Below are 21,123 nucleotides of genomic sequence, written 5' to 3'. Positions count from 1 at the left end.
ATTTCTTGCGCTAGAAAGGTGTTCTATTCATCTGTATCGCTCTTGGGGGTTCGTTCATCCAGGTCCATCAGGGTCTACAGATGTCAAATCTGACAAATTCTAGATTCGGTCAAGCTAATTCCAGGGTTCGAGTGTCCAGCTAATTGAGGGAGGAGGTTACCCATTCGGGTATCAAGGTAAGCTCACTACACCTCGATAGGATCAAAGGCATGTTGGCTAGGTAAGAGATAGCCATTTGTGCTTGCTTGAAATGCTTGAAAGAATAAGTGGTCTGTGGGTCTTGGCAGGTTGAGTGTGAGTTGCCACAACATTTTGGTTCCATTGCTGAGACAATGGATTCAAGCTTGAGCACTTGTGTGCCTCAAATCAAGCAACGAAGTAAGGGTTTTATCCCCAAACTGGAGCTTGAGATATTTAGGAGATTTTGGGGGTTTTGGGCTTTGCGATAAGTAAGTATTTCAAATTTTTATGATTAGGCAAGTAGGAGGAATCATTTCACTGTTTGAGTTTTGAATTTTGTTGCATTTAGAGTAGGATAGGATATGATTGAGAAATTGAAGCGAAAAGCTTTAGGATTGCTACTGTCAAATAGGTCAAAACAGGGCACAAACAAGGAAGAAATGGGAAAAAAGAGCGCTTAGATGCATTAATGTCGCAAGGGGAGTGATCGGGAAGGTCAAACGTCAAGGGTTTAAAACCCAAGAGGACAAGGGAGTGCTCATTTGCAACAGTAGCATTGAGAGAGAGACAAAGAGAGCTCTTGGAGAGACCAAATTCTTGTAGCAGTTCGATTGATTGGTTCTGGAGGTTTTTGATCACATTAGGTAAAATGAAAACCTTGATCTTTGTCCTCTGATCTTTTCTTGAAGTGCTCGTGACCTAGGATGCTAGGAATCGATTGATTTGAGCCAAAATCGTCACCCTTGCTAACATGCACCGTCACACTTGACCTGTCCGAGTCCCTAATTCGGACGGCCACTATGGGCCGAGCCGCAAAACTGGCCCTCAGCCCTACCTCAAATCTAATTGCAGGATACCATAGTAGACCTTGAAGAGGAGAGGAAACTAGTGCAGGAAGCTTTACAAGGCATAATGGCATACAACTAGGAACATCAAACTAGAAGCTTGCAATAGAATGTAGACATATGGGAGATCTAGTGAGTATTACCCTTAGCAAATAGAAATTGATTAGGACCTGACGCACATAGAGAGAGAGAGAGAGATTGTATGTGCTAGAAGGAAACCTTACATTGAGCGAGCTTCTTATGAAGCGACTCTTAGATAGCACATCAGTAGAGCAAAGCGCAGCAGCACTTGCAACCTCATTGCTTATAGGGCTAGGAATCAACCAGGGCTCCAACAGCTAGTCAAAAATCCATGTTGTTGCTAAGTAGTTAGACAAGTACCAGTCGTACAACGATCCCTACAACTTTGTAGACCAATTTGAGTAGGTACATGAGGCCAATGGCCTCACCATTCTCACCCAATGCTCGCAAGCCTTCAACCTATGCTTAGGCGATATGGGCAGGACCTGGTAGACAAGCTTGGTTGCAATAGAGTGGAACAATTTCAACCGCCTCAAGAATCTCTTTATCAAGATATTCTTTGAGGCAGGATACTCAGACAACCTCATAGTTTGCCGACTAATGAATATCAATCAAAAGGACAAACATGACATAAGGGACTATGTTACCCACATGTAGAGTCTCTTTCAGAGAATTCCATCTAACGAACAACCCAACAAACGAGCAGCCTCCACAATGTTCATCAATGGGATTCGTATAGCGAAGAGCTTTACAAGGCCTTAACAAGCAACTCTAGGCTACAGGGAGACGTCCTAGCTAGGGTTTTTGATGAAGCCATAAAAGTGGATGACCAGCTCAATGAAAGGAGTTTAACTTGAGAAAGCGCTAGTTCTAGATGCTTAGAGAGAGCTTCTACATCTAATGAGTGATCAGCCCCTAGCACCCAAGATAAGGGGAAGAGGGTAGACCAAAGCCAAGAGCTAGTAGAAATGAAGATGGAGGTAGCGAGACCACAAGAGATGATGAGGAGACCCATGCGCCCACACGTCTAGTGTGTATATTGTGGTGGAAACTACATGCCAACTGAGTGTCACGACCCTAGGTCCCGACCTTGCATGAGATTGCAATAGGTTTGGTCATGACACCATGCATTTCAGATTACTGAGATGACTCCCATACTCATAACCCTACAACCAGCCTTACCTAGGGAATAGGCCACTGAATTTCTTCAGGAGGGGAGCCCCATTGGCTCTCATGAGACATAATGACACTAAACCAGCCATTCCTAGGATGGAGATAAATCCCACAAGTATACCTAGGCCACCTGGACCTTTCATAACCCATCCACCGAGCCACACTCTAGTCCACTATGTGGAGGAGCTGAATGATGATGAGCCCTATGTGAACTCTTACGTCTCGTGCAACAAAGAGGGCAATAAATTCCTCATGGATTATCGACTAGTACGGATGATGGCGCTAGGTACAGGTAGAGGCAAAGGCTTAGGATGGCAGACCCAAGGGCTGATCTCATGTGGGACTTGCAGTCACCGAGGGTACATCTCCTTTGAAAGGGAACAAGCTAATCGAGATAAGACTAATCTTAGATGCGCTGAGTGTGGAATAACACATCTCTTTGCCAATTTCCCTAGATAAAAGCCATCCACTAGCTTGGCAATGGTGTCATCAATCCCATTGGGGTTGTTTGGTGTCAAAACACTCGATGGGGAGGCCACATCCATCCCATTACATGTCATGAACGGAGCACAAACGAAGCAAGCTGACAAATCACTTCTAGGGCTTAGCAACTTAGATACAATCTCAATCGAAAAGAAAAGTCGTAGACAAAGGAAAAAGAAAAAGGTGCAAAGGTCACACTCAAAAGTGAGAGCACCACAATACTGTATGTTGGAAATAAGGCCATAGATGTAGAGGCAAAGGCATCTGCTCCAAAGAGTGCTAAGAAAGGGAGTGCTAAGTTAGGGGAGTGCCCTAACCTAAAGCACCAACTAGAAGCCATAGAAAATGTCAATGAGTGGGTGAAGGAAGCCAAGGAGTACCTTAAGGATGCTGAGCCCATCTTGGAGGATGAGATTGATGATCTCTCAAGCATAAGCACACCGGTTTTTCCTCCACGACCAAAGTCGAGAGATGCATTTGCACCTCAAGCAGTACCACCTAGACAGAGCTTAAACACTATGGGCCAGGAAACTAGTCAAGGACATTGGCCAAGGAGCGCAGGACTAGGAGAAAAGCAAGCAACTAGCAATCTTCTTACAATGCTAATGACCACCCCAGTGACTCTAAGCTTAGGAGATCTACTTAGGTAGCATCCAACGCTATGGCAATAATTAAAGTAGTGGGAAGAAGGATTGATAGAGCATGCTGTAGTGGACTTGCATGAGCATGATGCAATAACATAGATATTAAGTTTGACGCTGCACTCAGTGCCCAAGTGCTTACATGTTAATGCTTTCTGGGAATGCATAGAGATATATGCAGTCTTACCAATCCTAGCTCTAGGTGATACCATGAGAAAAGGAATTGTAGACACGAGGGCAGGAGTCAGTGTGCTGAGCCACACAGTACTCTAGGCCTGGGGGGTAAGGATTGGGGTAACTCACTTGTCGAGAATGCTAGGTTCAATGTCACACTTGCTAATAGAATGAAAGTGAAGCCCTTTGGAGTGTTAAAGAATTGGCCAGTGATAATCATGAAGGGAGTGGACTACGACATTCTGCTAGGCCGACCTTGAATGCACAATGCATGAGTCATGGAGGATTGGGGCAATGGTCTAATCTTCCTAAGAAATCGTATGGAAGTTATGAGAGTAGAGATGGATACTTGGAAGATGACACCAGTCATGACCTGGATGCCATCTCAACTATGCTGAAGGGAGATGTGCAAGTTAGAAAATCTTATGAGCCATTGACGAAATATATCCCTTGTCCTAAGGATGAGCGAGATTGGATGCATGTGCTAGCCACAATCAATCTACCATTCTCGGATAACGAGGAATACAAACAAGTTGCTAAGGCAGTTGGTAAACCCAAAGACACGCCCTTAGTGCCAATCTGCATGATGGCCAGAAGCTCGCAAAGATGACCCACCCCTATTACATTCCATATCCCAAGCAAAAATGATGCTAGGATCATAACTAAGTTCCTATAGAAGCAAGTCATCTCATGATTTGGCTGCCCCATTGAATTGGTTAGTGATCAAGGCATGCACTTCATCAATGAAGTGATCGCTCACCTCTTGTCCAACTTTCTGATCATCCATAAAAAATCCTCACCGTACTACCCTTGAGCGAATGGCCAAGCTAAGTCCACAAACAAGATTCTAGTAAACGTCTTGACCAAAGCAGTCTCTGCTTCATGCAATGACTAGAATAACAAACTAATGGTAGCCTTGTGGGCCTATCGCACAGCCTATTAAATGGTTGTAGGATAGACTCCCTTTAGGTTGACCTACGAAACTCAAGCAATTCTACCCATAGATTTCTTTGTTTCGAGCTTGAGAATAGCTCTTCAAGAGAGATGGGACAGAAGGGAGGCATGAACAGAGTGCCTAGTCGAGCTAGAACGTTTACGGGAGACTCAACTACTTGCCACATATGCGCCGATTTGCAAGAAGGCATAATGCAAGAGTTGGTTTGACAAGCACATCGAGCAACGAGATTTCGAATAGGGCGACTTAGTACTATTGTACTCAGTCAAGGGCCATAAGTAGAAAATGAAGTTGCAAGGGCTAGGACCTTTCAAAATTTGCACCATTAGCCGAACCGTTAATGTAGAACACGAAACCCTAGAGGGTGAGGGCACAAGCTTCTTCAATAGTAGCCGCATAAAGAAGTACTACCCTCCCACACACCCACTACACAAGCCTCTATTGCTAGAATCCCTTATCAAGGTACGAATGGCCACTATCACAGGAATTCAAGATGAAGATGAGGAAGCCGTAGCTCCAACCTACCTGCGTATGTCTATCATTGCCCAACAAACACATACATTTGATGCATTGATTGATGAGGGAGCTAACTTTAGTATCTTGACTCATGATCATTGGATTCAAATTGGGAAACCACAATTACAACCCACTAATGCCAAACTCAGCCTATTTGGGAGTCGATTATAAACACTTCTGGGAAAGTGCAAGGTTGCAGTCTCTATCGAATTTGAAAGCATACCAATGATCTTTTATGTGTTGCTGAATGCGAAGGATGCAAGTATGGAATTACTGTTAGGACGTATGTTTAAAAAGCAGACACTTTGTAATGTCAACTACTAGTCATAGCACATTCATCTAGCCATCGGCAATGTATGTATAGTCATAGCTTTTAGCAAGGGCAGCGCGGCTCCATCAAAGCTTTCCAAGCCACCGGTAGAGAAACCCACCATAAAGCCCAAGGAAGGGGGTCATGACTTGTCAAAACCCCTGCCAAACCTCAAAGCTAGCAAATCGCTAAAATCAAAGCTAAGGCCCATGCACCACAGCTCAAATGGATGCCTAAACATCAAGGGACACTACCTAGAAGTGCACAATCACCACCTCACAAGGCTAGGAACTTGTATTCGAAATTAGTTGGGGGTAAAGGCACCTCCACCTAGCTGCCCATGTATTACTACACTGACAGTACCTACCATTGTACACTACAGGTGGTGGGTGCCTGTCACCGTCACTTTATTCTTTATTCTTTTAGTGACAGTTTGAATAAAGGAAGGCTCGGTCACACATTGTGACTATTGGAGTTCCCATTTGCTCTCTCTCTCTCTCTCTCTCTCTCTCTCTCTCTCTCTCTCTCTCTCTCTCTCTCTCTCTCTCTCTCTCTCTCTCTCTCTCTCTCTCGCTCTCCCACCATAGCTCTTTCAAGCAAGCTTCGATATCCTTCTCACCTTTCAATTGGCATCAAAGCAAGGATTCATGATTACTCGAGCTTGGTTTATGGATTCTTTAGCTTCTTACTGAATTCATTCACTCATTGGGTCTCCTTCCCGGTAGCCAAGCCAACTCTCTCAAGCTCTCGTCACTCCTAGGCTTCCTGCAAGCACCTTCTTAGCCCCTTTGGGCACTCTCAGGGCATTCCAACAAAGGCATTCATTCATTTGCTTTAGGGTTTCATGGTGGTTACAAGTCTACAGGTCTGAGAAGAGAAAGGGGCAATACCATTGAAGCTCTAGTGCTTCATATCTTGACATAGGCTTTATTGGGGCACCTCAAACTTGTTGTGTGCCTTCTTTGGCACCCACTTGAGCTTCCTACCACTTTGCCCAGCTAAAAAATGTGAGTAGCAACCCCAAGAAAATTTGTGCCATTTTTCCAGGTGCATTTACATCATGTGATTAGTTGTTTGATCTCCTCCAGCTCATTCCAGATATTGGCAGCCTCATTTGGGCACTATACACTTGGTTTATGCTTGGCATTTGATTTTGAGCCGTGGTATTGAGCATTGATATGATTTACTTCAGGTTTGGGACTATTATACATAGTTTATAGGTAGTCCACAATAGTGCTACATTAGCATTTTATGTTTGAACCACTTTGTCATTGACATTGGTTGCTCGGTTGGATGCACCTCGAATGCTAGGGGAATGTATGCCTATGATGTGAGGTGCTTTTGGGGCTGAATTTTCTCAGTCATTGATTGTTTTACATAGTCCACAAGTAGCCCAAAATAGGGAATCCCTCTATCATTACACTTTATGCTCATAGTACATAGTCATTTGATGCCCAATTATCCCTGGTTGGTGCCTATACATGGAAAGTATGCCCATGGTTTTTCTATGGTTTTGAGCCACTATTTGCTGAGTTTTGGATGTCTATTTGTTGTGGAATATTTAGGGATGAAGCTCTTTTGCTTATGTTTGGATATGCCTATTGCATTCGAGCAATGTCTTGGATATATACATTGATGTAGTGACTCTCGGGGATCGATATAGAGCTTGGAGTTGCTCTTGAATCCTTGGTTGAGCTTGAGCTTGCTTCGCATAGCATTTGGATCTTCATATTTTCTATACTTATGGCATGTACTTTGCTTATGTCTGATCAGTCATGACATGCTTGGCCTATGCCGTTACTACATGCCCGTTACATTGTTTGGAGTTTGAAGCTACTAAGCCTTGCTTTGGCTTGACATTTGATTGCCTAGAGCTTACCTTGGCTATTTCTTGGCTTGCTAGTGTTACAGTTTGGACATACTTGATGTCTATGGATGCTACGGAGCCTATATGCTCAGGATGTCTCATTGATGCTTGATCTTGGACACTTGTCATCGGTATCTCTTACATGCTTTGTTCGAGCTTTCTTACTTGACATTTAGAACTTTTGTGCGAGTGTGGGAGCGTCTTTAGATGCTTGATAGACATTGAGCAGGCGATTTATGCTACTTGAGCATTCGGATACCTGAAATTGGGATCTTCGCCTAGATGTTGCATGGTTGATATGTTGTGGTCCTCACAAATGTATTTGGGCTAATTTGGGCTTTGCACTTCTTGAGCATATACCTCTTTGTGTCAGGTCTTGCCAGTGTTGTGTACACTTTGGCCTAATACACAAAAGGTGTGCTAGCTTACTGATGGATTCTTTTGACATGCTTGGATGTTTTCTCAATGTTTGTATGACTGTCACTTATTGATTTATGCCTGCTTGATGCCGATTATGCTTTGGCAGTTAGTGGTTGACTTGGTGCATTCATTTTGCCTACAGTTTGCTCTCATTGTACCTGGTTGTAATTTATTACAGCAAGAAGTTATGCAGGGACTGATGTGGAATTTTCATGCTGAATCATCCATATTTTATGTACTTTTGATGGTACTTGGTGAAAAGCATCATTAGCTATCAATTCATGGTCATTTTGCCTTGGCTTTGGTGGCATTTTGACTGTTTACAACAGAAAATAGTAAGCAATTTTGAACAGTTTGCACCATTTTGGACACAGTATGGCATCTTCTTCCATTGACAGTGCTATCTTCAACATCACTAAGCTTGATGGTACAAATTATTCCTTTTGGAAGAGCCAAATTTGGCAGGTATTGGTGCAAAAATCTCAGATAAAGTCACTAAGGATACATGATGAGCAGCCTGAAACTATGACCGATAATGAATGAGATGATCTTGATGAGTTATGCAAGTACACTCTCATCTTGTCTCTCATTGAACAGGTGCATTACAATGTGGTTGAGGAAGCACAAAGTGCTTGGCAACTTTGGAATAAGATTAAGAACCTCTATGACAAAAAAAGTTCAACAAGATAGATGTATTGGCTGAAGTAGCTTATGGACCTACTCATGAAGGAGAATATGACAATGTTTGCTCATTTGAGCCAGTTCCATGCTATTCCCAAGAACTTGACTTCACAAGGCATTACCTTTAATGATGAGGTTACTCCATTATTTTTGCTTGGGACTTTGAGTGAGTCATGGGATATATTCTGCACTACCTTATGTGCTTCTGCTACTATTTTGAACTTGCCTAATGTAGAAAGTGCTCTTTTGCAGGAAGAGATCAATCATAAGAACTTGGATGCCTCTTGTGTGTTGCATGCTTTGATTGTTAGAGGCAGAGATGGTAATGGAAAGAATGACCGTGGGTATGGATGTGGCAGAGACTTGCAGAAGCCTAGGTCTAAGTTGTGTGGTAAGTTCTGCAGCAAGTCTTGTGGGAGAAATGCTAATGTGAAATGTTATCATTGCGGCAAGAAGAGTCATATACACCCACATTGTCATGATTTGCACAATGAGAAGCACAAAGAGAAGGGAAAAGACAAAGTACATGAAAAGTCCTCTGATCGCAGCATTATGCCTGCAAAATCCAGTGAAAATTGAGCAGATAAATGTCATGCAGACTAATGACTTCGATGGGGAGTACGTACTTGTAGCTAGTTCTTGTGATGCTATGCCATTGACTGAGGTTCACTCCATGAATGCATAGTGCTAGCTTTTGGACTCTGGTGCTTCATTTCATGTTACACCATGCCATGAATGGTTTCACTCCGACCGCATTGTCTCTGGTTCAATTCGCTCGGGTGATGATAGGTCACTTGCTATTGTTAGTAATGGGGATGTACGATTGCAGCTCTCTATTGGTAGTACTTTTTTGTTACAGGATGTATGTCATGTACCTGTGCTTACACGTAGTACTATGTCTGTAGAGCAGCTTGATGATGCTGGGTTTCATGTTTCATTTGGGAATTTTGCTTGGAAGATCACCCGTGGCAAACAAGGATAAGACTCTTCGTGAGAGCCGATACATGATGCATTGAGAAATAATCAATCACACCCATGTGTTGCCTCTTTGTATGGAACAGCAAGGCAAGGAACATGCACACCTTATAGATGCTCTGTATCCCATAGGCACCGTGAGGAAAAGTAGTACCATCCTACAACTATAAAAGAGTGTACTTGATAATCATTTGAATGAATGCCATTGTACTTTGTACTTTCAGTTCTTGTCACATCTACTCAAGATTGTATTTATAAATCAAAGTCAATTTATATTGGAACCTAATTCACTTGAGTAATAGTTAGTGTGTCTAGTCCATATCAACATGCTTCTTGTCTTTGACTTATAACCTCCATAGCTAACCTTGAAGATCCATATTTCTCAATATGGGTCATGGTGAGCTCGTCTTTACTCAATATACTACTCCTTTAGCTCAAGTCTAGTAGATGACTTCATCTCCTCACTCCATCTTTACATTATCCTTCTTGGCCACCATAGCTAGCAGCACCACCCACCTTCAATGGAGTTCTTGTATCTTTCTTTGCAAGTAGTATTTGTTGTGAACTAAATGAAGAACTCTTCTTGTACTCCTGTACTTCAAGCTAGCATCTCAAAGTATAACATTGAAACCTATCTGCACTAGCATTGCACCTTCTTCAACTCGTTGTCTAGATCTGGCTACCTACTGGTCATATAACCTGTACTACTCAAATACGTCGCGATTAGTTATATGAGTATAGGTCATTTAAAGCCCATTATGTGAGATCTCTCTCCACTATAGGGTTCATCAAATAATCTACTATACCTTCTGCTACAAACAAAACACCAGCTAGTCGCCAATGTAAACCACCCTGAAGTGGGTAGCCATAGACGTTTTTACCAAAGCTCATAAATCACTCTATTTTCTCACTCTTCTCAATTCAACCAACCCATTGCCACTTTGATCTACTATACAACTAAAGTTCTGGAAAGATTTACATATCAAATTAGCAAGGAGGGGAGGATTCAACATCAAGAATCAACATCAAAGCTAACCATGTGTCTTTTGACACTTATGTAGTGCTTCTTGGCACTAGTACTTCTTGTGTCTTTTGACACACTCCAATACAACCCAATTGTTGGTTTTATATTAATTTTTTGAAGCTTACTCTCAGTCATGGGAATAACCAACATGAATTTTTTCATATGGATGCCTTCCATGAAGAGTGACACAACCCCTCTTGCTCATTTGTACTACATAGAAGTTTTTTATGCTCTGCTAGCAAGAAGAGATGGAGTTGCCTACATCCAAGTGCAATCAATGATTTTATCTGAATATTTTGAAGATGTTTTAGCCACCGTGGTCATAAAAAGCATCTAAAAGTGTGAAAGTATTGGCATTAGGAGCACTCAACACTAGACTCCTTTAATAGGATAATAGTTGCTAGCACATATGAGAGTACTACCTAAACTTAGGTGTAGACTCGAGAGAAGTGAACAAATTGAACTATGAAGCAATGTGTTTAATAACCCCATTATTGAAGTACCACACATGAATCCACAACAAACATGCAAGATTCATGTAGCAAGGTTTTATCATTACATTACACACTAAATACCCATTATGCATCCTATGCAACATTTGTAGATTTTGCATTAAAAGGAGAGGTACCAACAACAACCATACTAGCCCATTTCTTACCCAGTTTAGGGTATCCCTAAGTGAGATGATCTCTTGCCTTATAGTATTTTCCAAATCTTGTACTCTTATTTTTCTTATCTTCTTGATTATTCTTATTTTTCAAATGGCACTTCCAGATTTCTACTTACGAGAAAAAATGGTAGCTTTTTCTTTACCTTTCTAATCAGCTCACAAAAGCTTGATCTGTAATATGTATAATGAAGCTACTTTTTTGAGATTGGCCTTCTTTCATAGAAATAATTCTCAAATGAAAAAGAATTAGAATTAAGAAAATATAGAGAAGAGCAAGAAAGATGGTGGAAGGACAAGAAAACGTGGTGATGGACCATTACTACCCATAAAGGGCATTAACCCACCATTACTCCCCATGCATTCATCCCCCTTGCATGCATATAGGGAGGTAAGCGTGGCTTTGATAGCATCGATGTAGAGAGTCAAGCTAGTGCTATGAAGTAGAGGAAGAAGGATGAAGATATGGAGGTTGAGTATGTTATTGTTGCTATTGGTTGTTGACGATCTTAAAGAGATTTAAAGAGCATTGTGAGCTTATCAAAAAGCCTTTAACCAATAGGAGGGGAATTTTGGCAAAGACATGGTGGTTCTCAAGACATCGATCGCATTCTCACTCACCCATCTCAAACTAAGGTATTTTGAATACTCCCACTATGGAATCTATACATTAGTCTTAGGGAAACCTCCAATGGAGGATGAGTTTTTAGGTGATTCTGGGCCATCTTTGGAGCCCAAGCAAAAATGGTTCAATATAAATTTACAGGTCATGGATTCTTCTTGGCACTGGTGTCCTCTAAGGATGAAAGGGATTTTGTATTGGGCTTAGTTGTTGGCTTTAAAGGAAATCTAGTATATTCCCTACCATGGCACATTGACTTCAACTGTCAAGGGGTACTACAAATCGAATGCCCTATGTGGGTTAACTTTCCCTAACTACCACCATGGAGGGATGGGGAATGCTTGGTGTTGGCTGAACTGCTAGGCAAACCCTTATCTGTTTCAACTATCATTGACACTAATGGCATGCTTTGGGTTGATAAGAAGTTATTTAATCTATGGGACAGGAAACAATAGATCCTAGAGGTAGTTGAGCTATTTGATCAAAATGGGATCGATCTTTTAGTAGAGTTCATATTGTCAGCATTTTTGGATGCATGCTTTGTGTGTAAAGAAGTGGCCATTTTTCTTGAGATTGGCCTCATATAGAGGTTTCAAAGCCATCCTAGTGGAAGAAAGCAAGAAGGTTGATAAGCATGTCCCATTTGATAAGCAAAAGGCATCAATGGGTGAGAAGAAGGAAGCTAATGTTAAAATGCAAGATCTCGTAGTTATTAAGAAGAAGAAAAAGAGGAATAAAGTCTTGACCTCAAATGGGGGTGCAAACCACAAGCAAGTCCTAGCTAATAAGAAGAACTACCAACTCCCAACCAAATCTAGAGGCAAGAAGAAAAACAAGATCTTGCTCAAGAAACTTGCATGTAAACCATTGGTGGATAGAAACATCTATGCCATTCTCAATGAGAATGAGGAAGAGGAAGTTGAGATTGAAATTTATGAATGATTCTTTGATGCCAAAGCTCATAGTAATCACCTAGAATGTTCAAGGATTTGGCTCTAAGGCCAAGAAGGATGCATACAGGTGGCTAATCGAGCTAAGAAAGCCATATGTTTTTGCCATATTCAAGATGTAAAGATGGGGTGTGATGAATATTAGAGTTTGTGCTTCAAGGGATACAAGGCTTTTGGGAATTTTTTGCAAGTAAGGAAAGAGGAGGTTTGTGATTGTAGTTAAGGACTACCTCTTCCCTATAGTATAGTGGATTGAAGGGGATGGTAGTACTATAGTCATAAGTATCGACACAAGGCTTCAGCAAGTTTTGATCGCCTCTATATAGAGCCAAATTCCTCAACTGATGATAGCGTGAAACTATGACAAGATATGGTTGCATGGCCACACGACTTCAACACCATCCTCACAAGTGATTGGAATATGCCTCTCCTTGATTATGACCACCCACATGGGCAAGGGTCCATGATTTTACAAGAAAGGGAAAGCTAGCCTGAATTACAGGTTTTGCATGATCTAATTGATGTAGCAGTGGCCTTTGGTAGTGGTTAGAAACCCCTTTATACTTGGCACAACAAACATATAGGCGGTACTTGAACGGTATCCATGCTTGATAGAATATACCTAAATAGGGGTGCTTTGTGGATTTCTCCTAACATATGGCCAAGACTACTGTTGGACATGGCTATCTCTGATCATCTACTCTAACCGTCCCCTTTTCTTTTTTAACACCTCCTTCCTTGAGAAGGAGAGGTATTGTCAGAATTTGAGAGAGGTAGGGAGCTATGACCCAGTCACCATCTAGCTTAAGTGTGTCACAACTATTACTAGGAAGACAAGTATGGCAAGGATCATTCTAGGGCTAGAAGAGACATGCTTACATCTAGCCAACATTTTAGGGAATGCATTATGTCTTCTCTTAGTACTCATCCTTCTAATGTCTATCTCCATCAACTTCTCAAAGGAGTGGAGCTACTCCTTGATGATTTGTAAAGGTACAAAACTAAAGCTACAAAGGAGATGCACCTAGCACTTTCTTCTTTAGGACCTTGCAGGTTAAGGAGGCAAGAGAAACCATCTCTATGAAATAGGGTAAGGAGGGTAGAATTCACAAAGACCTACAAGTGTTCTTATTAGGCATCTGGCATCATTAGTGTGCGCAGATCCTCCCATGCTAGCTAGCTATCATGCAAAACCTTAATCCTTCTTAGAAGTAAGCTAGGGGATGGTAAAACACAAGGAAGCACTATTGTTAGCCAAGCCTTTCTACCAGGAGGAACTAACCTATGTGGTTAAGAAGATGAAGAAGGGCAAGGATAGATGGCATCCCGCCAAAGGAGGTCTATCAAGCTCTCTAGGATGCATGCATAGCAAACTGAGTTAGGTTCCTTAGTCAAGCTTAAAAAGACAGGTGCTTCCCAAAGGTGATTAACACATGCCTAATGAAGCTCATTCCCAAGTTAGTAGAGATGGCCAAGTTGAATGCATGGAGGCCACTTACCATACTCAACATGGCATACAGAATCGTGACTAAAGCTCTAGCCCTTAGGATTAAATTTTTGCTTGGGCAGCTCATACACCCCCATTAATATGGATTCATCCATGGAAGAAAAATACTTGATGTTGTTCTTAACATAATCTTTTATATTGATCATGATTTGTCTTTTCAAACAAATTTTCTATTAATCAACATGGACTTTAAGAAGGCTTGCGATCGAGTAAGTGGGGATTTATACTGGAAGTATTGTTAGTGATGGGATTTGGCCAAGAATTTGTGGGCATGATCCACACACTATTCTCCAACACTTATGCTATGGTACAAGTCAATGTAATATACTCAGATCCTTTCAAAGTAACGAGGTCAATGAGGCAAGGGTGTCCCATTTCCCTCCTTCTCTTTGCTATCATTACAGACCCCCTTCTAAGAAGTATGATTTGAGGGTACAGAAAGTGCTCAGTAGAGGATTGGCATCTCAGTGGATAAGTATTTTGCATCCCAATTTTTTGTTGATGGCAACTCCAATATAGTTCGTGCTAAGAAGCAGAAATCAGTTCAAGAGCTTTTGGAGGTTTATGATGACTTTTGTGAGCTTTTGATCTTTGCTATTAGCGAACCAAAAGTGAGATAGCCTATTTGGGTCTTTGTGAAACACCTTAGTATAGGCTTGGGATTGCGTGTTATCCCCATCGCCAAGTATTTAGATACTTAGGGTGTCCGCTTGGTTTTGGAATCACAATCAAGCAGAGAGTCAACTTGTTTAAGCTCAAAGTCAAAGAAAAAGTGGATAAATGGTCTAAGGAGTCCCTATGAAGTGGTTGGGTAGAATTGTAATAATAAAGGTTATGCTTACCTTGTTAATCACCTTTCTAGCCATGATCTTGTACCTCAGTCAAAGTTCTTGGAATGCAATGGAGAGGGAGTTTGTGGACTTCCTATGGGGCAAGCCTTCAAAAAGGAGGGAATGGAGATCTATTTCGTGGGCTTTGGTCACCTCTCTAGAAGTGGAAGGTGGCTTGGGAATTCCTCAAATTTCTAACAAAGCTAAGTCATTGATATTCAATTTGATCAAGAGAATGGACTATTGGATGGACCCCATCCTTGCCAAGTTGTCTTAGCCTGAGATGGCGCAACTAATTGTCAATGTGCGGCAGAAAGTTATGGAAGAGGCTAGTTGGGCTAGAGCCCAAGATAGGAGAGGGGATTCCTCTCCATTTGAGATGATCTAGACCAACCACTTTGCTTTTGAAGCCCCCTTCATCGTTGTGAAGGAAAAACAAAGATTGGCGAAAAGCATAGTGGCCAAAGGACTTCTTAAGTGGAAAGACATATGGGACAATAGCATCTTCTTCTTCCTAGGACTAAAAAGAAGTCAAAATATTTTCAATGAAAATGAGGGAGAAGCTAAGTTTATGCAAAGAATCATGAGAAAAATCAAGCCCTATTGGCCCGCCTCTAGAGTCATCAACAACACTAATCCAACTAAGTTTTTAAAGGCACCTGATGGAAAGATTTGGTGAAGGTGCAAGAGACCCAAGGACATAAGGCACATGCCAAAAGAACATATAATGAAAGCAACCTCATATTGGAGGAGATGGCACTCAGAGATCCAAGCTCAAAACGTGGGAAAAGAGAATCAAGAAGGTTTGGAGGTCAACTCCCTCTCGAAAATCAAACATTCAACTCTAGAGGGTAGTAATGAATAAATTATCCACTAGCAAGAAGCTACTCAAGGTCTTTGGACCTCCCCCCCCCCCTCCCCATATGCATATTCTATAAATGAGAACTAGTATCAACTTGCACCTATTTTAGGAGTGCATGAAGGTTCATGGGATATGGAGGAAGCTAAAAGATTGGATAGGCAGAGCTAGTTTTGATGATAGATTGAAATGCAGTATTTCTCTCTTTGAAGACAAAGGTGAAGAGAATGAGGAGTCCATGAAACTATGGAACACTGCAAGAACTATGGTATAAGTGGCATCTAGCAAATTAGAAATGAATCGGCATTTGATAGATGCTCCAAATTTGCAAATCTCTTAAATAAATGGCCATCAACTAGGAGTGGTCCTTGCCTTTTGTAAAGCCTTTGCAACCAAGGATAGAGTCTTCAAGTTCTTTTTTAAAGCCTTAAGAATAATCTAAGTGCTAACCCCCATGAAACAACCATATATTGGCACTTTATGTGCTCAATTTTTTGTTCTGTAACATACCTACTATCATGTTATTTACAAAAGAACACTCGAATTTCCTTTTCATGATCAAATGAAGAGTAGCATAGAGCTCTTGAGAATAGTCTATATCAAGTGAATTATCTAATAAAATCTCATCAAGAACAATTAACAATTCCTTAAGATTTTTTATCATTATCAAGAAACCATCTGTAGACTCATCTCCATCCATGTATCCACTCTCTCATTACTTACCTTATTTTTTACACAAGCAAGCAACGCGGGCCTCATTTCTTCCTTGATACAAACATGGAAGTGTATCCCACATCTCTTTAGCTATCTTGCATGTGCAAATGTGTCATAATTCTTTTAACAAATAAAGCAATCAAGGCATGAGCTCCTACATCTTTTTTTATCATATTTGATCTATCCAACAATAGGTAGTGATGTTCTAGCAATAATTGCAACAGACTTGGAACTTACCAATATTTCTACCACACTTGCAAGCCTAGACATCAACTGTGCACATACATGCACGCACATGTGTGTGCGCGTGTGCGTGCACGTGCATATATATAGCTTTTTTTTCAATTGAGTGTTTTAGGTGTAAAAAGAGGGCCTTTTTGACAAGTTGTGCTTTGTTATGATATGCTATATGTGTGTATGCATGTGTGCATGTGTTTTGGATGTGTATAAAATAATTCTAGCAATCTCAATTATTTTAAGCATCAACATCATTGTTGAAAATTAAATGAACTTGGCATCAATCCACCACCATGGATCACATGCATCAAGTTTGTGTGTATATAACCAAAGTTAAAGACAAATTGTTTATGAAAATGGACACAAGCAACCAATGTATGAAAAGAAACAAGGAAGCTTTTTGAAGTTTTGAGAGCCCTAACCAATGTGCATGGTAGATTTACTACAAGGTTATTGTCAAATTAAGCAACTTCTTGGAACTTTGTCTACTTCACTTCACCTACCTTTTCCTATTTTATATCTTTTGAACCTTGATGTATTAAAAACTCATAGTATTTTGCCCAACTCTCCCTCTTCCCCATACTTTACATTTTTCTAACTTCTACTCCTCTTTACATTTTTCTAACCTTTCCTATGCTTGCGGTTCATACTTCCAACAAACATTCTTCATATAACCTCTCTCACTAACAACATCCCATGTTGCAATGAAATCTCACATTCTATTCCTCTTTAGTGTACCTTATTAATGTTGTGATCATGCAAATAAGTTGTCCATATTTGTTAATATTGCGAAATGTTACATAATTCTTAAACCCAAAATTCAAATTGTTCACTCATTTTGAAATGAGTTTTAAAGTGAATGTGGAACGTGGCATTACTTCTTTGCAATTTTGGTCTAGATCTAAAAGTGACAAAAGCATGTTGTGGCATCTCTTTCCTTTGTATGCTTGTCTTTTTCAAAGTCACTTGATTGCTAGGGATGAAGCATGCATTTAGACACATGATCCTCCTTCCAAGAAAGGTGGTATGTACTATCACAAAGCCTTCCATTTAATTTAAAAAAATCAAAAGATTGACTATGGTCCTATGACATATAAATAGAGAATATCTCATATGGGAATGTCATATGCATAAGGGTTCTAAGACTTCCAAGCCCTAGAAGTAACAAGGAATACACAAATGCGTACAAAAAAGAAGAAAAACATATTGATTATAAAACGCAAAAGGGGACCCTTTAGAAACTTCTCAATTAGGCTACATTATAAGTTATTAATTTGAACAATCAAATTAATATTATACTTCAACATCAAAGAGAGAGAACCACAACTTCATAATGAGAGATGAGAGAAGGCCTTAACCAATTATACAAATGGTGTCTAGTCACCTTAGACAAGTTCATTGTTTATTGTGTTTCCAAGAATGAGGTTGGGCACATGAAATTCTTCTTTACATGAATTATCACATGATAAGGTTAGAGGCTCAAGGTTATAACATAATTAAAAGGTGAAGGATACTTCGCATAGAGGCCTATAAACAACAAGCATGGCTTAGAGGTGCAATCACGTGATTCAAAGTCTAGCATGGCTTAGAGGTGCAATCACATGAATCAAAGGCTAGCATTTAAAACATAGCTAATAGACTCATCTCAATGGTTATGTTAGTTGTTTGTCCCCTTAAGATGCACCCTGCTTGAGTTCTTATGGAAACGTCTTAGTAGATGAGTTTAGCCATGACTAATTGTTTGGTTCCAATCACATAGTTTTCTCAATAAAATGGATTTGAGAGCTTTTACAACTCTCTCATGCTAATGAAAAGGATACACTCTTCAAATGATGTAGGACCTACCTCAAGTGGCCCTATACACATCCGATCATATATTCTTACCTAATTGCAATATTTAGTCTAGACTACAAATATGATCAAATGATATAACATGCTAATTACTAATTTTTTAAGTCCACATGAATGCTCTTAGAAGGAAAGAGTTAGCCCTTATTTAAGATTTTTATGAAACGTTATCCAAACCTTATTCATTAGTTGCATGGAGAGGGGCTAGCTACATGATCAATAGGGAAGGCCGGACTAGATGATTCAAGATCAATGTGATGTAGTAGGTTGTGAGTGATAAAGATTGGAGTAGACACGTCAAATTGTTGATGTCATTGGAAATTGATGTTGAGTAGAAAGTAAGCTGGTCATGCAAACCTATATTATTTTAAATATAATCATTCTTAATAACTCTAATAGGGTCCATAATGTTGAATGGTGGATGGAACTCCACACATCTCTCTCTCTCTCTCTCTCTCTCTCTCTCTCTCTCTCTCTCTCTCTCTCTCTCTCTCTCTCTCTCTCTCTCTCTCTCTCTCTCTCTCTCTCTCTCTCTCTCTCTCTCTCTCTCTCTCTCTCTCAAAGAGAGAGAAAAGAAAACCACAACTTGATTGATATACCTTAGATTTTAGAATCATATATGCTAAAGTACAATTATGCATGTGACCTTCATTACATGTAGGTAGGTTTAAGGGGTTTTCATGCCCATATACACACATGCTCATACAATCTTAATTTTATTCACATGGTGGAGAATTATTATTTAATAATATGTCATATCTACCCTTGAATACTCTTATATACAAAGATGTTATCTATCCTACTTTTCCTTTCAATGCTTTATACTATTTTTTCTCCTTTTGTTGATACCTCATATTATGTATTACTTCCACATTTTGAAATAAGGTAATGTTATCTCAAGTGTCTATCAAGATAACATTCTAGAAAGTTTCAAATACTTAAGGTGAGGGAACTATCTAATCATGAACAAGAGTGAACCATTGAATAATAACATAGAATTCTTACAACCTACTATAAATGCCAAGTGACGTCTAAAAGTGTTGGCCAATTTTAATTCATTTTAAGAAAAAAATATTATCTTAGGATAAATTTACACAAATACTTTCAACAACAATTAAGTATTGATTTTATTAGGTAAAAGGTGGTATGTATTTAAGAGCCTTTAGAAGTTACTCCTCACAAGCTTAATATTGAGTTGACTTGTAGTTTGGGCAACCTGATAGGCATTGACTCTACAAGTTGGATGTGTATACATTTGCACATGTAAATGGTGAGCATGTGTTTGGAATTTCAAACATGCCTTAGAAGATAAAAAAGCTAAATTGTTTCATTTGACTCTAATGTGGACATAATATCAACACAAATATAGCAAAGGTATCAAGATCATCAATAAGTGTTATGGACTTTTAACATGTGTGTGTGTGTGTGTGCACGCGTGCGTGCGTGCGTGTGTGCGTACGTGTGTGCGTGTACGTGCACGTGTGCGTGCGCATCCACGTGCACGTGCACACCTGCATGCCCGTGCATTTCATATATGGAAAAATAATTTGATAAGTGCTTGTATAGATATGTAGTGTGATATGTTTATACATTTATAGAAATTACATGCATACGCACGCACTCATGTGTGAGAAAAACAAAGCTTATTTACATGATGTTCAAAACATATACTTGGACTATATATTAGGGTAGAAGTCTAGTAAGAAGGACTAGCATTTTGTGCATGCTCCGCGGCAACTTTGCACGTGAAGCTACGGCGAAGCAGCATGCGAAATTGTTGTGCTATCACACAACAACTTCGCTCAATAATCCATTTCTCCTCTTCTTTGAGGAATCATTAACAAAATCTTCCTCCTTGAGCAAAACATGCGAAGGTGAAGTAGGGAACGATCCCATAGTTTCCATTGGTAATCACATGGGCGATGCAATAGTCCTACCTCTCTCTTTACCACCTGCATTAGAACAAAAATCAAAATATAAGTACGTGGAATAACCAACAAACATCATTTCATCCCAACAATAATAATACATGGTCGAACCTTTGTGAACCATTCCGTAGGTATTGACAAATGTTAAAGCAGCGTCACAAAATAACCCAAGTCCTTGAACCAATGCCTCGGTATCTTATCAATATGAGAGCGTTGAAATCTCTTCTTATGGTCAACCTCGTACATATGCACCCGAAAACATTGTGTGTATCCACAATGTACAACTTCAATAAAAACTGGGAGCTTGATGCCAATATTAACATCATTATATAAATGCTCGATGACCTTGCAAGTATCCTTCTTATGATATCATCAAGAGCTACTGTGCGCAATGTGCACTGTAGCTCCTTTTAATAGTCAGAAGCTGGGTAATAGTGCCACTCTAGGGTAGGCATCTACAAAAGTTAAATAAATAGTGAAATATGAAAAATAATTTACTTCCAAGTGAGTATATGCCAACCAAACAGCCCACAGAGAGCAATTCACATATATGCAAAACTAGTGTCCCTACATGGTCGTCAATAACTACATCTCCACAAAGAAAGCAATGCACATTACTGCATCTTTCAAAGAACATCCTTGTATACAATGTTTGTGGTCATATCCCCATCCTTTTCACCCAATAGGACTTTCACA

Source organism: Lygodium microphyllum, chromosome 26 (assembly GCF_053477565.2).
Source record: "Lygodium microphyllum isolate KBCC chromosome 26, Lygodium_microphyllum_v1.1.10, whole genome shotgun sequence".
Taxonomy (NCBI): Eukaryota; Viridiplantae; Streptophyta; class Polypodiopsida; order Schizaeales; family Lygodiaceae; genus Lygodium; species Lygodium microphyllum.
The sequence above is the reverse complement of the archived record's forward strand: the minus strand, read 5'-3'. Positions refer to the sequence as shown.